Genomic DNA, 12143 nt, shown 5'->3' on the forward strand with positions numbered 1-12143 from the left:
CTATATAACAAAAATCCCCAGTGGGAGCTTACTTGCCTAAAATATCCTTTTTATTTTGAACCTGACAAATACCAACAAACATGAATATTGTAATAGACAAAGAATAGAAAAATTTCAATTGCATATGAAATTGTAAACTATTGCATGATGGAAATTTTGATTTTAATGTATACATTAAATTTAATACAATTGGAACAGAGCTGCCCTGCTTGTCTTTGCACCTTCCAGAATTTCCTTTTGATCTCTTCTGAGTATTTTTTGATGTTTTATTAATGCTTTTTTTTCTTTCTTTCTTTCCTTTTTTTTGGCGCCACTAGAAATACTTTTCAACTCCCTCACTCCCACCACTCCCTCCACCCAGATTGACAAAAATAAAAGGCTTCTCTTGTAAAAGAACAGTATTACCAAGCAAAACAAATTCCCAAATTTTGCTGTGTTGCAAATGCATGCCTTGTTCTGCACCCCTAGCCCATCACTTCTCAGCCAAAAGATGAGAAGCATGCTCCATCATCAGGCATGAGCTTATTTTTTTCTTGGGGGGGGGGGGTTCCTTTGCCTAGAGGAGGTGTGTGGCATGGTAGAAAGAACTTTGAACCAGGATTTAGATTATCTGGATTTGAGTCCTAGCTCTGATACTCACTAACCATTCTCTTAACTTCTCCAAGTGTCAGTTTCCTTATCTGTAATTTTTTGAAGTCCTGACCTTTGTCAGTACAAGGTGCTCCCAAAAAGGAAATCCTCTCCACTGGTGCAAATTACAAACTGTTCTATACTTTATAGACTCGGAACAGAGGCACTGAAAGGGTAAATGACTTACCCAGTGTCACACAGCCAACATATGCCAGAATGGACTTGAACCCAGGGCAAGACCCAAAACCAAGGCCAGTCTTCTATGTGTTGTCCCCCATCCAGCCTCTTGTCTGCAAAAAATGGGAATAGTAATGCTACCTTACAGGGTCAGTGTGAGAAAGTGCTTTGTAAACCTTTAAGTACAATAGAAATGTGAGCTATTTTTATATAAAAAGTCATTATAATTTACCTCTTTCTCATTAAAGTTGAAGCCAAGTGCAGCTTCCTTTTGAGTTAAGCATTAACTGGGATTTTTAAAGTAAAACTAATTTCTTAATTATTCTAGGTGAGCATTGTTATTATTTTTTTTTTTGCTATAGTATAGCGCTGTGCAATGACAATATGAAAAAGTAAAAGGACAAGAATTTCTAGTTTAATTGGGGAGCCAAGACATGAAATGCTAGCAAATCATAGAATATAAAACACTTAATAGACTGTCCTAAAAATCTTAGTGCAATTTTGAGCTTTAATAGTTTTAAACTGCACTGAGACTTTCACAATAGCCTATATAATTTGTTAAGGAAGAAGTAACTGGTGTGGCTACGTGGTTCTGTGGATAGAGCACTATGTTAGAAGTAAGGGAGACTCATTTTCCAAAGTTCAAATCTGACTTCAGGCACTCAGCTGTTTGATCCTGAGCAAGTCACTTAACCTTGTTTGCTTCAATTTCCTCATCTGTAAAATGAGGTGGAGAAGGAAATGAAAAACCAGTTCATTATCTTTGCTAAGAAAAACCCAAATGGAGTCACAAAGTCAGACTAGAATGAAAGGGCCAAAGAATACCAATAACAAAGAGGAGCAATTGAAATCAACTTAGAAGGAAATCAGGGATTCTAAGACATCTCAGGACTTTGTGAAAAGAGAGAAATGGAATTTTCAGTCTCTGAATGGTCATTAGAGAAAAAACTAGTGATTGATCTATTGTCCTTCTTGGCTGGGAACAAAGTACAAATGGGCTTAATTCCAGCAGAAGGAATTCAGATTAGTTATAAAGGAAAACCTGATGTTATAAGAAGATATAAAGGCCATAAAGCCACAGTGGATTATTTCTTTTGAGGGGCTATTTCAGGAAGCATGGTCTTGACTAGACAGAGGATGGTCTAAGTCAGAGGTGTCAAACTTAGTGATGGGGGCCACTAAACCATAAATGAGGTTCCCTGCAGATGCATATTATCTTAGAAAACCGCATTTTAACATTATCTATGTTCTATTGAATTTTCACTCATTATGTTAAATATTTCTTGGTAACATTTTAATCTGGGTTGCACTCTGGGATATTGTAGCTGCAATTGGGCCCCCAGATACTTATGGGCTGTCACTACATAGAATCTTTCAAGTCCTAGGATTCTATGAGCAATTAAAATGAATGACTAACTCTTCTATAATTCAAATGTAGAAACAGGACACGATATAGTGAAGAAAGCTTTAAGCCTGGCTTTCAATTACACTTTGTCACTTACTCGCTAGCTTTGTGACCATAGGCACATCACTGGATCTCTCTAAGTTTCAGTTTTCTCAGATGCAAAATGAGGACAAAAATATCTGTCATCCCTACATCATGGAGTGGCGATCCATTCCAGGGGATCTATGATTGAATTAGGATAGGTAGTGTTTTCAGTGATATAGAATGTCACCCAACCATGTCTGTCCATCCTGTGTAACTCATATTCACATCCCCCATAAACTTGTCTCAGGAAGTCCATTCCAAATACTGGAGGCTTTCTTCAAGTTCTCCTTATTGGTTATCCCTCAGTCTTCCTATATGATCAGACCATCTTTTTTTTTTTATTTCTCTCATATATATTTCTGTCCTTATTTTTATTTTTCCTCTACAGACTGGACTAGATGCTAGAAATAAGACTGCTCCTGAGGTCAGAAGCATACTGCTTTTCTGTTAATCTGCCTTGTCTCCCTCAACCTGCCATAAGTCCTTTTCTCAGTCTGTGCTGGATTTGTGACTAGGGCTGGGTAGTCATTCTCAAAGCTGCCTATTTCACCTGTCTCCACTGCAGTGCCCCTTTGTGAGTCTGGTGGTACCCTGTGATGGGTATGGGTTTTCCTTTTCCTCTGGGGCCTCTCCTTGGGCACTTGCCTGCTCAACAGTGTGACTCTAGACCAAAACTGTCCCCACTGTCTCCAGACCTCCTTGTCTAACTTCTTCTGAAAAGCTGAGCTGGACTCACTGACTTTTTCTGGATTTCCCCATCAGGATTTGGTCTGGTGCCTTTTATAGATCTGTTTGGAGTCTTGAGGAGAAGAGTTTGGCTGTACTGCTTCTTTCCCCTCTATCATCTTGGCTACAATTTCATAAGCTTTGTTTTCAGTGTGTGTGTGTGTGTGTGTGTGTGTGTGTGTGTGTGTGTGTGTGTGTGTGTGTGTGTCTGTGTGTCTGTGTGTCTGTGTATGTGTGTGTGTGTGTGTGTGTGTGTGTGTGTGTGTGTGTGTGTGTGTGTGTGTGTGTGTAGGTGCTTGGTCCCACTATGTGTCCTCTGAGAAATCCTTAATTTAAAATTTTCAGCCATTAGAGTTTTCATGACTCACAACCATAAAATGACTCACAACAACATCACCATAAAATGCTATTTTTTAAAATGGGCCTTTGTTTAAGGGAAAAGCTTTAAGTCATTATAATTTGCAATTTCCCAAAACCAATCCAATCCAGTCTTTTACTCCTATTCCATTCTATGTCCAACTTGGTCATTGTTTATTGGCACTATGATGCAAATTCAGTTTCTGTAGGTTGTCCCTCCAGCTATATAGCTGGACCATAGGTATTTTTTCATCCAATCAGTTTTCTCCTTTTAAATCATAGGACCATAGGTTCTTAAATCTAGACCTGGAAGGGTCCACAGACACCAGCCATCTTATCTAAATACCTCATTTTACGTATGGGGAAAAGGAGGTCGAGAGAGGGTCCCCTGGCCAATAAGTGTCTGAAGTAGGACTCAAACCCATAAGTTCCTGACAACAAGACTAGATATCCATCCATACAGTGTACTGTACAATTAGGAATCTTATATAGGAAGCTCCAGGGCTTAATGCAGTTAGTGTAATGCTAGCTGCCAACAAGAACATCATAAAGACCTTACCGTCTTCAAATAAGATAATGTATATAAAGTATTTTGCAAACCCTAATGTGTTATATAATTGGCAGCCATTAGTATTGTTATTATTCAGCCTGAAATAGCAAATAGGTCTACTTGGTTAAATCACAGATTGTTCACCCCTGGTACTCAATCTATCAAAAAACAATATTGTAAATCAATGGAGATTCTTACTTTCCAGTTCCTTCTTCTTGACAGGACGCGGGAGGAAGGAACTTATCTTTTACCCCTCCATGAAAATTTTCAAGAAAGATATTTCCATGATTGGGTTTCCTTCCTTGTAACCCCCCTGCCTTGGCAGGACAGATGGGGAGTGCAGCACCCTATAAATGTTTAATTGTTGCACAGTAAAAATATTTGCTTTCAGTAGCTAGAAGCAGTATGCAGTATGGGAGGGCTGCCTACCAAAGCTGCCAGACTTCATTCTAATGAGAACAGAAATAAAGTCTGATTAAATCAAATTCCCCATAGTGTAGAACCACTTAAATAAATGTTTCATATTGTTTGCATGATGCTTTTAAAATGTAACAGCTGCTTATGTAACCATTACGGTGGACATAAATCATTTATTACCATTACGGCCGTCATAGCAACACTCTCCTCCTTTCCTTCTTCCACTGACATTTTTATTACCAGCGGACTTCTCAGAGATGATGGTCGGCTTCACCCCCGCATGCTCCAGAGTAGGTGTGAGGGGGGAAGGGGATTCATGATGGCTAACATCAACCACCCGACATCATTCGCCCTGCCTCAGAGACCCAGAGAGATACAGGACATCTGTCATTATAAGACAGGAGGGGCAGGAGGCCAGGAAGGACAACCTCAAAATCCTGTGGATTTGGAGCATGAGAGAATCAGAGAATTAAGGACAGTCTGGGCTGGCGTCTTGTCCAACCCCCTGTGTTTGTATAGGACTTTTCCTAATTCAGTATTGCCTTAGATAACCAAAGCTTACTTTTCCTACCAAAAAAAAAAAGCAATTCCTTTCCACTTCAGGTTTCAGAGCACATAGCATGGGATTAACCAATCTGCTCTTCCACTATCTTGGCCAGAAAGGAGTGCTGAGAGAGTGCAACAGAATGAGAAATCACTTAAAATGAAAGGCAAAGCAATATGAACACCCGAGAGGCTGGACATCAAAGGCAGGGGGTTGACCTATCACCCTTCTGCCCATCAGCTCTGCAAGATGGAGCTGCTACAGCCAACAAGTCCACAAGCATTCATTGCGTGACTACTATGTGCCAGCATTGAGGATAAGGAATCTATGTCCTCTTAGATAAACTGAGGAGGATCAGGAAAGGCTTCTTGCAGAAATTAGGATTCCAGGTAGGGCTTGAAGGAATCCAGGAGCAGGAGTCAGAGGACAGAGAACACTTCAGGCATGGAGGAGACTCAGTGGCAATGGCTGGAGATGGAAGATGGGGTTTCTTATGGGAGGAACAGCAGAGGCCAGTGTCACTAAATAGAGATTACTCCCAAAGTTCAGAACCCTGTGATTGCATTCTCTTAGGTGGAGAGAGCTTTGTCAAAAAGATTGAGTGCCCTCTTAAAGAACAAAATTGCTTTGGTTTGCCAGAGGTATATCACGCCAGCATTATTCATGCAACCCACAAGGTGCATATGTACCTACACACCTAGCATACATATCTATAATACATCTGTGTTGCTGTTGTTTGGTTGTTTTGGTCTTGTCTGACTCTTTGGGACCATGCTGAGGTCTTCCTGGCAAAGATTGCAATGGTTTGCCACTTCCTCCTCCAGCTCTTTTTACAGATGAAGAAACTGAGGTCAAATGGCTTGCCCAGGATCACATAACTGATAAGTGTCTGAGGCCAGATTCGAATTCAGGGAGATGAATCTTCCTGACTCCAGACCTAGCCCTCTATCCATTATGCCACCTACCGACTTCTATGTACCCTTATGCTAGTCATCCTCCATGAGAGACAGAGGATTTATGCTCCCTTTCATAGGGAAGTCTGTCAATTCAGTTCTACTCCATGCAAAGCTGCTGAGGTCAGTGACAAAGTCTGCCATTCATTGAGATGGGCACCACCTGATATTATTTCTAGAAAGAAAGGAATGGTTGATCTGAAGAAGCAACATCCTGTAACGTAACGAGATCTGGGCTTGGAGTGAGGAGAGCTCTGTCTTGGAATTTTGCCTCCAATCCTCAATAAGCTACAAACGTGGCAAGTCATTATACCAGCACCCAATGTCCGTGGGACTTCTGTGAGGAACCGATGAATTTGATGAGTTTTAAAATGTCAGCTCTTGTGATCTGGAGAACACTCCAGTATCTGCTCAATTACCAACCACCCAAATTGGAATTTCATTTTTAATCTTCTTAATTATTCCTCTGGTAGGAAGGCTGGATAACCATTGATCAAGGAGGTTGTGGAGATCTTTCCATTACAAATTGGGCTGGGTGACCTTCACATTCTCTAGCAATTCTTTTGTAACACTATGTGCAAAGCATTTTGTTGAATTCTGGGGAAATAAAGATGAGAGCATCTAGGTGGCACAATATGGATGAAGAGCTGAGCCCGGAGTCAGAAGACCTGAGGTCAAATCCAGACTCATATGCTGATTAGCTGGGTTATATGGGGCAAATCGCTGAACCTCTGTCTGCCTCACTTTCCTGTCTGTCAGATGGGTGTAATCAGCATGTACCTCACAAGGTTGTTGTAAGAATAAAATAAGATAATCATCGTAAAGCATTTAGTATAGTGCCTGTCATGTAGTAAGCGTAAAGTAAACTTTAGTTTATTATAGGCTGCTAAGTGAGGCAGTAGATAAACTTGCTGGGCCTCAAGTCAAGAAGACTTCTCTGTCTGAGTTCAGATCTGACACTAGCAGTGTTGACCCTGGACAAGTCACTTTATACTGTTTGCTTCAGTTTCCTCCTCTATAAAATGAGCTGGAAAAGGAAATGGCAAACCACTGTAGTCTCTCTGCTAGGAAAACCCCAAATGGGATAATGAAGAGTCAGACATGATTGAAAACAACTGAATGACATTATTATTATTATTCTATAAAATTAATAATTAACATATTAAATTATTGCATTAACTATTATTTATAAAAATAGCAAACATTTTAATTGTGCTTTAAGGCTTGCAAAGTATTTTACATATATTATCTCATTTTATTCTCTCAACAACCTTGTTGAGGTAAGCTTTATTGTTGTACCCATTTGACAGATAAAAAATGTGCCTAAGAAGAGTGAAGTGACTTGCCTGAGAATCACATAGCAGATATCTGAGTTAGAATTCAAATTCAGACCTTCCTGATTCTAAATCCAACATTCTATCTACCACTTGTCAGACTTATGGGGGGAAGGGCGTAGAATGTCATACCTCTCACCCATAGAAGAATTTTCAATCTAATGTAATATTTTTTTGTTGTTTGTTTTAAACCCTTATCTAACTTCTCAGAATCAGTGCTGTACAATGGTTCTAAAGCAGAAGAGAAATTAAGGGCTAGGCAGTTGGGGTTAAGTGATTTGCTTAGGGTTACACAGCTAGGATGTGACTTACAGCAGATTTGAACCCAGGACCTCCAGTTCTAGTTTCCAATTCCCTCTCCCAACCTAATGTAATCTTGTCAGAACAGTTTGACCTAGTCATTCCTGCTTCTTAATCCCTAAATTTTTGAGCGACTAATCTCACAAACTCTCTCAAAGTTCCCCCAAAGGAAGATCCCTCACCCTCTACACATGGAGTCCCATGGCAGAACCTAGAATCTCTCCCTCTCTGCCCCTTCCCTCACCCTCACTTCCACCCGCAGCCGAAAGCTTCCCATTTCAGCTCAGATTCCATGATGCTGTGATCCCCACTTGTCTCTTTATGAAGAAGAAAACATAAGCATTTCAGTTTATGCTGATGCATTCATTCATTGTCCTCTGTGCAACTCCAAAGCCCTAGATAGAACTGCTCATCAGACAACTAATACAGTTTATAGGCATCACCCTATCATTCCTGATAAGCAGCACCCTGGAGGAACCTCCCTGCAAAGCTGCTTGCACCAGATAAGTAGGGATATAGCTGTCATTGCTTGTGTGGGAAGTTTGCTCTCAGCAGTCTCTGGCTTCATTACTCATGCCCTATTATTTAACCCCTGCAAATGTGAATATCCCCTCTCCATCTTCTTTCTTCCCTGGATCATCAGCAATTCCAGTACAGAATTGTACAATCTGAAAACACACTCCCTCAAGGGGGAGGAAATGAAATTTTGCTTTAAGTTTAATGCTTTTAGTGTTCTGGAGACTTGGGAGAGTAATGTTCAGAGCAATAATAATAATTTTTGTTGATTAGTCATTTCAGGCATGTCCTCCTCTTAATGATTTCATTTGGGCTTTTCTTGGCGGAGAGACTGTAGCGGTTTGCCATTTCCTTTGCCATCTCATTTTACAGATGAGAAAACTGAGATAAAGTTAAGTGACTTGCCCAAAGTCACACAGCTAATAAGCTGGGTTTTAACTCATGCAGATAAGTCTTCCTGACTTAATGCCAAGTACTCTATCCACTATGCCACCTAACTGTCCTAATAATAATAACTAACATTTATATAGAACTCTAAGGTTTGCAAAGTGCCTAACATATATTATCTCATTTGATCATAAAACCAAATCTGAGAGGTTATTATCCCTATTATTATTATTTCCCACTTCAGAGGTGGGGAAATTGACATTGAAAGAGTTTAAGGATTTGCCCATCACAGAGCTATTAAATGTATGAGGCAGATTTTGAACTCAGGTCTTCCTGACTCTCAGTCTAGCATCCATCAGAATACCTAGCTTTTCACTGAGGCAGGCATTGAATAGTGTGACAAGTACTATACTCGGAGTCATAGAACAAGAGTACAAATCCCTGCTCTACCACTGACTGTATGACCTTGGGCAAGTCATTTCACCTCCTCAGGTCTCAGTTTCCCCATCTGTAAAAAGAAAGCTATACTAGTTGCTTTCTGAGATCTCCTATAGCTCTAGAGGTATGATTCTCTGATCTCTCACTCCTAATCCAGTCCTCTTTACTACCTCATATCTCATGTTATAAATTTCATTTCTCCCTGTGCTAAAATGATGGCATGAGTCTTGGGGTCTGGGCATGGGAAATCCAGTGGCAAATGAAGTTGGGAGAGGAAAGGAATGTTTTTTTCAGAGGAAAAGGCACAGGTAACCCCACCCCACATCCTTGGGGAGTTATCAGATAGAGAAAACTCAACCCCCCCACTCTGAGGACATCCCAGTCTAATGGCACAGCAGATGCAGCTGGAAAAATTGCATAAGTAGACACAACAGAAACCTGATAAACAAGTCCATATCTAGCAGCAGCTAAACAAAATGATCTAATATTCATAAGAGTCAGGGGGGTATAAAGGAAGGTTTTGAATGAGGATCAGTTGTAGGGACGGGAGCTGTTTAGCCTGCAGAAGCAAAGACTTATGAGGGACATGACAGCTGCCATCTAGTATTTGAAGGGCTGTCAAGTGGAAGGGGAGAACATCGGATTGTTCTGCTTGGTCCCAGAGGACAGAACTAGACACAATGAAGAGAAGATGCAAAGGCAGAGATTTGGGCAAGGAAAAGTTCCTAACAATTAGAGCCATCCCAGAGTAGATTTGGCTACCTCAGGAGGTGGGGATTTCCCCCTCTTCGGAGCTCTTTGGGCAAGGCATGGATGACTATTTGTCAGGTAGTTGGTAAAGGAGGCTTCATGTTCAGGATAGGCTGTACTGGGTAGGTTCTGGGGTCCCTTCCAACTAAAAATTTCTATGATTCGTCATCAGACTTGGATGTTAGCCTGAGATACAAAGGATTAGAGGAATGAGGGGAGGGGAAGGTCTAAAGAAGAAGATGGATACTAAGCTCTCTAACCAGCGCAGAGGCTGAGGTGGTTTTAAGCTGTTTTACTGGAGACCTCCCAGATACTGGGCATCAAACGAGGCCATCTTGGTAGTATAGATAGCCATGAGCCATGAACAACACTTGCCTTTCCTCTCATTAAAGAAATATAATTAAGGATGACAAGAAGGCACAAACCAAAGGAAAGTATAAAGAGGTTTTTTAATTTTTTTTTTAAAGTAGAATTTCACAGCTAGAAGAGACATTAGAAAATATTTAGACTGTCATCTTGGTCAGTCCTTGAAGAACGTATTGATATTTGCTGCCCATCCATTTTTTAGTAAATGAGAATGCTGTAATGAGGGTTCAAGGCCTCTCATCTTTCCTCCAAAATTCCCACAGTTCGGGAGGTCCTAGGTTGAAATGGGAGGTCCTAGGTTCAAATCTGGCCTCAGACACTTCCCAGCTGTGTGACCCTGGGCAAGTCACTTGACCCCCATTGCCTACCCTTACCACTCTTCTGCCTTGGAGCCAATACATGGTATTGACTCCAAGACGGAAGGTAAGGGTTTAAAAAAAAAATTCCCACAGTTCAACAATTGTCACCTCTCCTTTTGTCAATAAGTAAGCAGAAGCTTCACAATAGAGGGGAAGCTCTTTGTCCAAGACCATATAGAATGAATTGCAAACCTCCATCGAAGTATTCTTGGAGAACTAGACAGTTGGAGGTACTTTTCCTTTACCCACTTGGGGACTTCCAGGATCAAAGAAACTCTTTTTAGGCAGTCAGAACTTTTTTCTCCATTACAAGCCAGGGAAGAAGGCTGTTAATAAGTCTGGAATTGAAAACAAGCATTCAATATTCTGCTCCGGAATATCTCTCTGCCAGTGTCCATTCCCTGCCTTCACCAATTGCAATCCACCAGAGCTGTTGCCGAGTGCTCCTTGAAAGCAGAATTTCCTCTCCCCTCCTGGGTCTTATTTGCTGCCTGTCTTCCATTCCCCCTCATCCCTCACAAGAATAAATGGAAATAATGAGGCAGGAAGAAGAATGAGGTATCATTAAAGGGCCCCCTTATAGGCAAACTTCAGTCCCTTAGCGAGAGGTGACTGATTTCTGCCCACCCTCCAAGCCAGTGTCCTTGTCACACACTGGCATGGTGGAACTCATCTGTGGATTCATTAGGAGATGCTGGCAAAGCAGATTTGGGGCCTCTCTCCTCTGAGGCAAACTGTCGAAAGTTGTATAATTTTACAGGCAATTTGGTTGTGAATCTAAACGAACATTAAAGTTTACAGGGAGCTCTGACTGTTTTGCAAGCTCAACACAAACCAGCCCAACGCCGACTTGTGCTGAGTCTCCTGCCTTCTGGAGTGGGTGAGAATCACTATCTGGCTAGGAGGGGTTTCTGGTAGGAGCTTGTCTCTGTTGTGCCACCTATTCTGCCACAGAGGCAATAGAGGGCAAGACTCGTGTCCAGGCTCCTCTGTGGGATCTAGTATCCATGTGTGACCCCATAAACTAGAGAAGGCTCCCAGATATGCCTGTCACCTAAAGGAATGGCATGGAGGCACAAGTTGGTGAATTTTTGCCCATTCTTCTTCACCTCTTTTCATACTCCACTTGCAATGGCGGGCCATTGGAGAAGATTTTTTTCTTTTAGTCAGAATTTCCAAGGAACTTAAAGAGAGAAAAAAGTGAAAAAATACTTAAGATACACAGGATTGTAGACTGAGAGCTGGAAAAGAGCTGAGAGACCAGGTAGGCCCACCTCCTCATTTTACAGAGATAAGAAAACTGAAGCCCAGGGAAGAGGAATGGATTATCTAAGGTAGAAATCGTTAGAAGTTTCCAGAACCTGGGGAAATTCCGGTCAAGATGGCGGTGTAGAAGCAGCGAAAGTTCAGACCTTGGAAACCCTTCCTTACCGATCACAAACTGAGTGCTCCTAGGACACCAAAATTCAAGCTGAACAACAGGATAGACCTGGGGAACCCTCCTCCTGGACCTGGATCAAAAGGTACGGCTCCTCAAAAGCCAGAACCCTAGATCACTCGGATTTAAGGGGTAGGCAGAAGGAAGGTCCCAGGACCCATCCCCCCCAACCCAGAATGCTGAGCCCACGGCAGCAGCGAGAACCTCAGGGCTCTGAGGACTCACCTTGAAAGCAACCTGAGCCAGTCTCCTGGGCGCCCAACACAGACAGCAGGGAAACATAGAGAGAAGGGGAAAGCCTGTAGCCCCCTGGCTGGGTCCTTCCATCTGAGTCTCAAAGGAGGTCCCAGCTTTAGGGCACCAGCTGAACCCAATCCCATCAGGAGCCCGCAGAGCTACTGAAAGGACAGAA

The 12143-nt window shown here is 41.8% G+C and overlaps 1 protein-coding gene across 1 annotated transcript in view; it reads left to right on the forward strand.

The window, feature by feature from the left end:
- KCNIP1 (potassium voltage-gated channel interacting protein 1) overlaps nt 1-12143 on the forward strand; it is a 598407-nt gene that overhangs the window by 106767 nt on the left and 479497 nt on the right. The gene's annotated exons all lie outside the window — the stretch shown is intronic.

Source organism: Monodelphis domestica, chromosome 1 (genome assembly GCF_027887165.1).
Source record: "Monodelphis domestica isolate mMonDom1 chromosome 1, mMonDom1.pri, whole genome shotgun sequence".
NCBI classification, from domain to species: Eukaryota; Metazoa; Chordata; class Mammalia; order Didelphimorphia; family Didelphidae; genus Monodelphis; species Monodelphis domestica.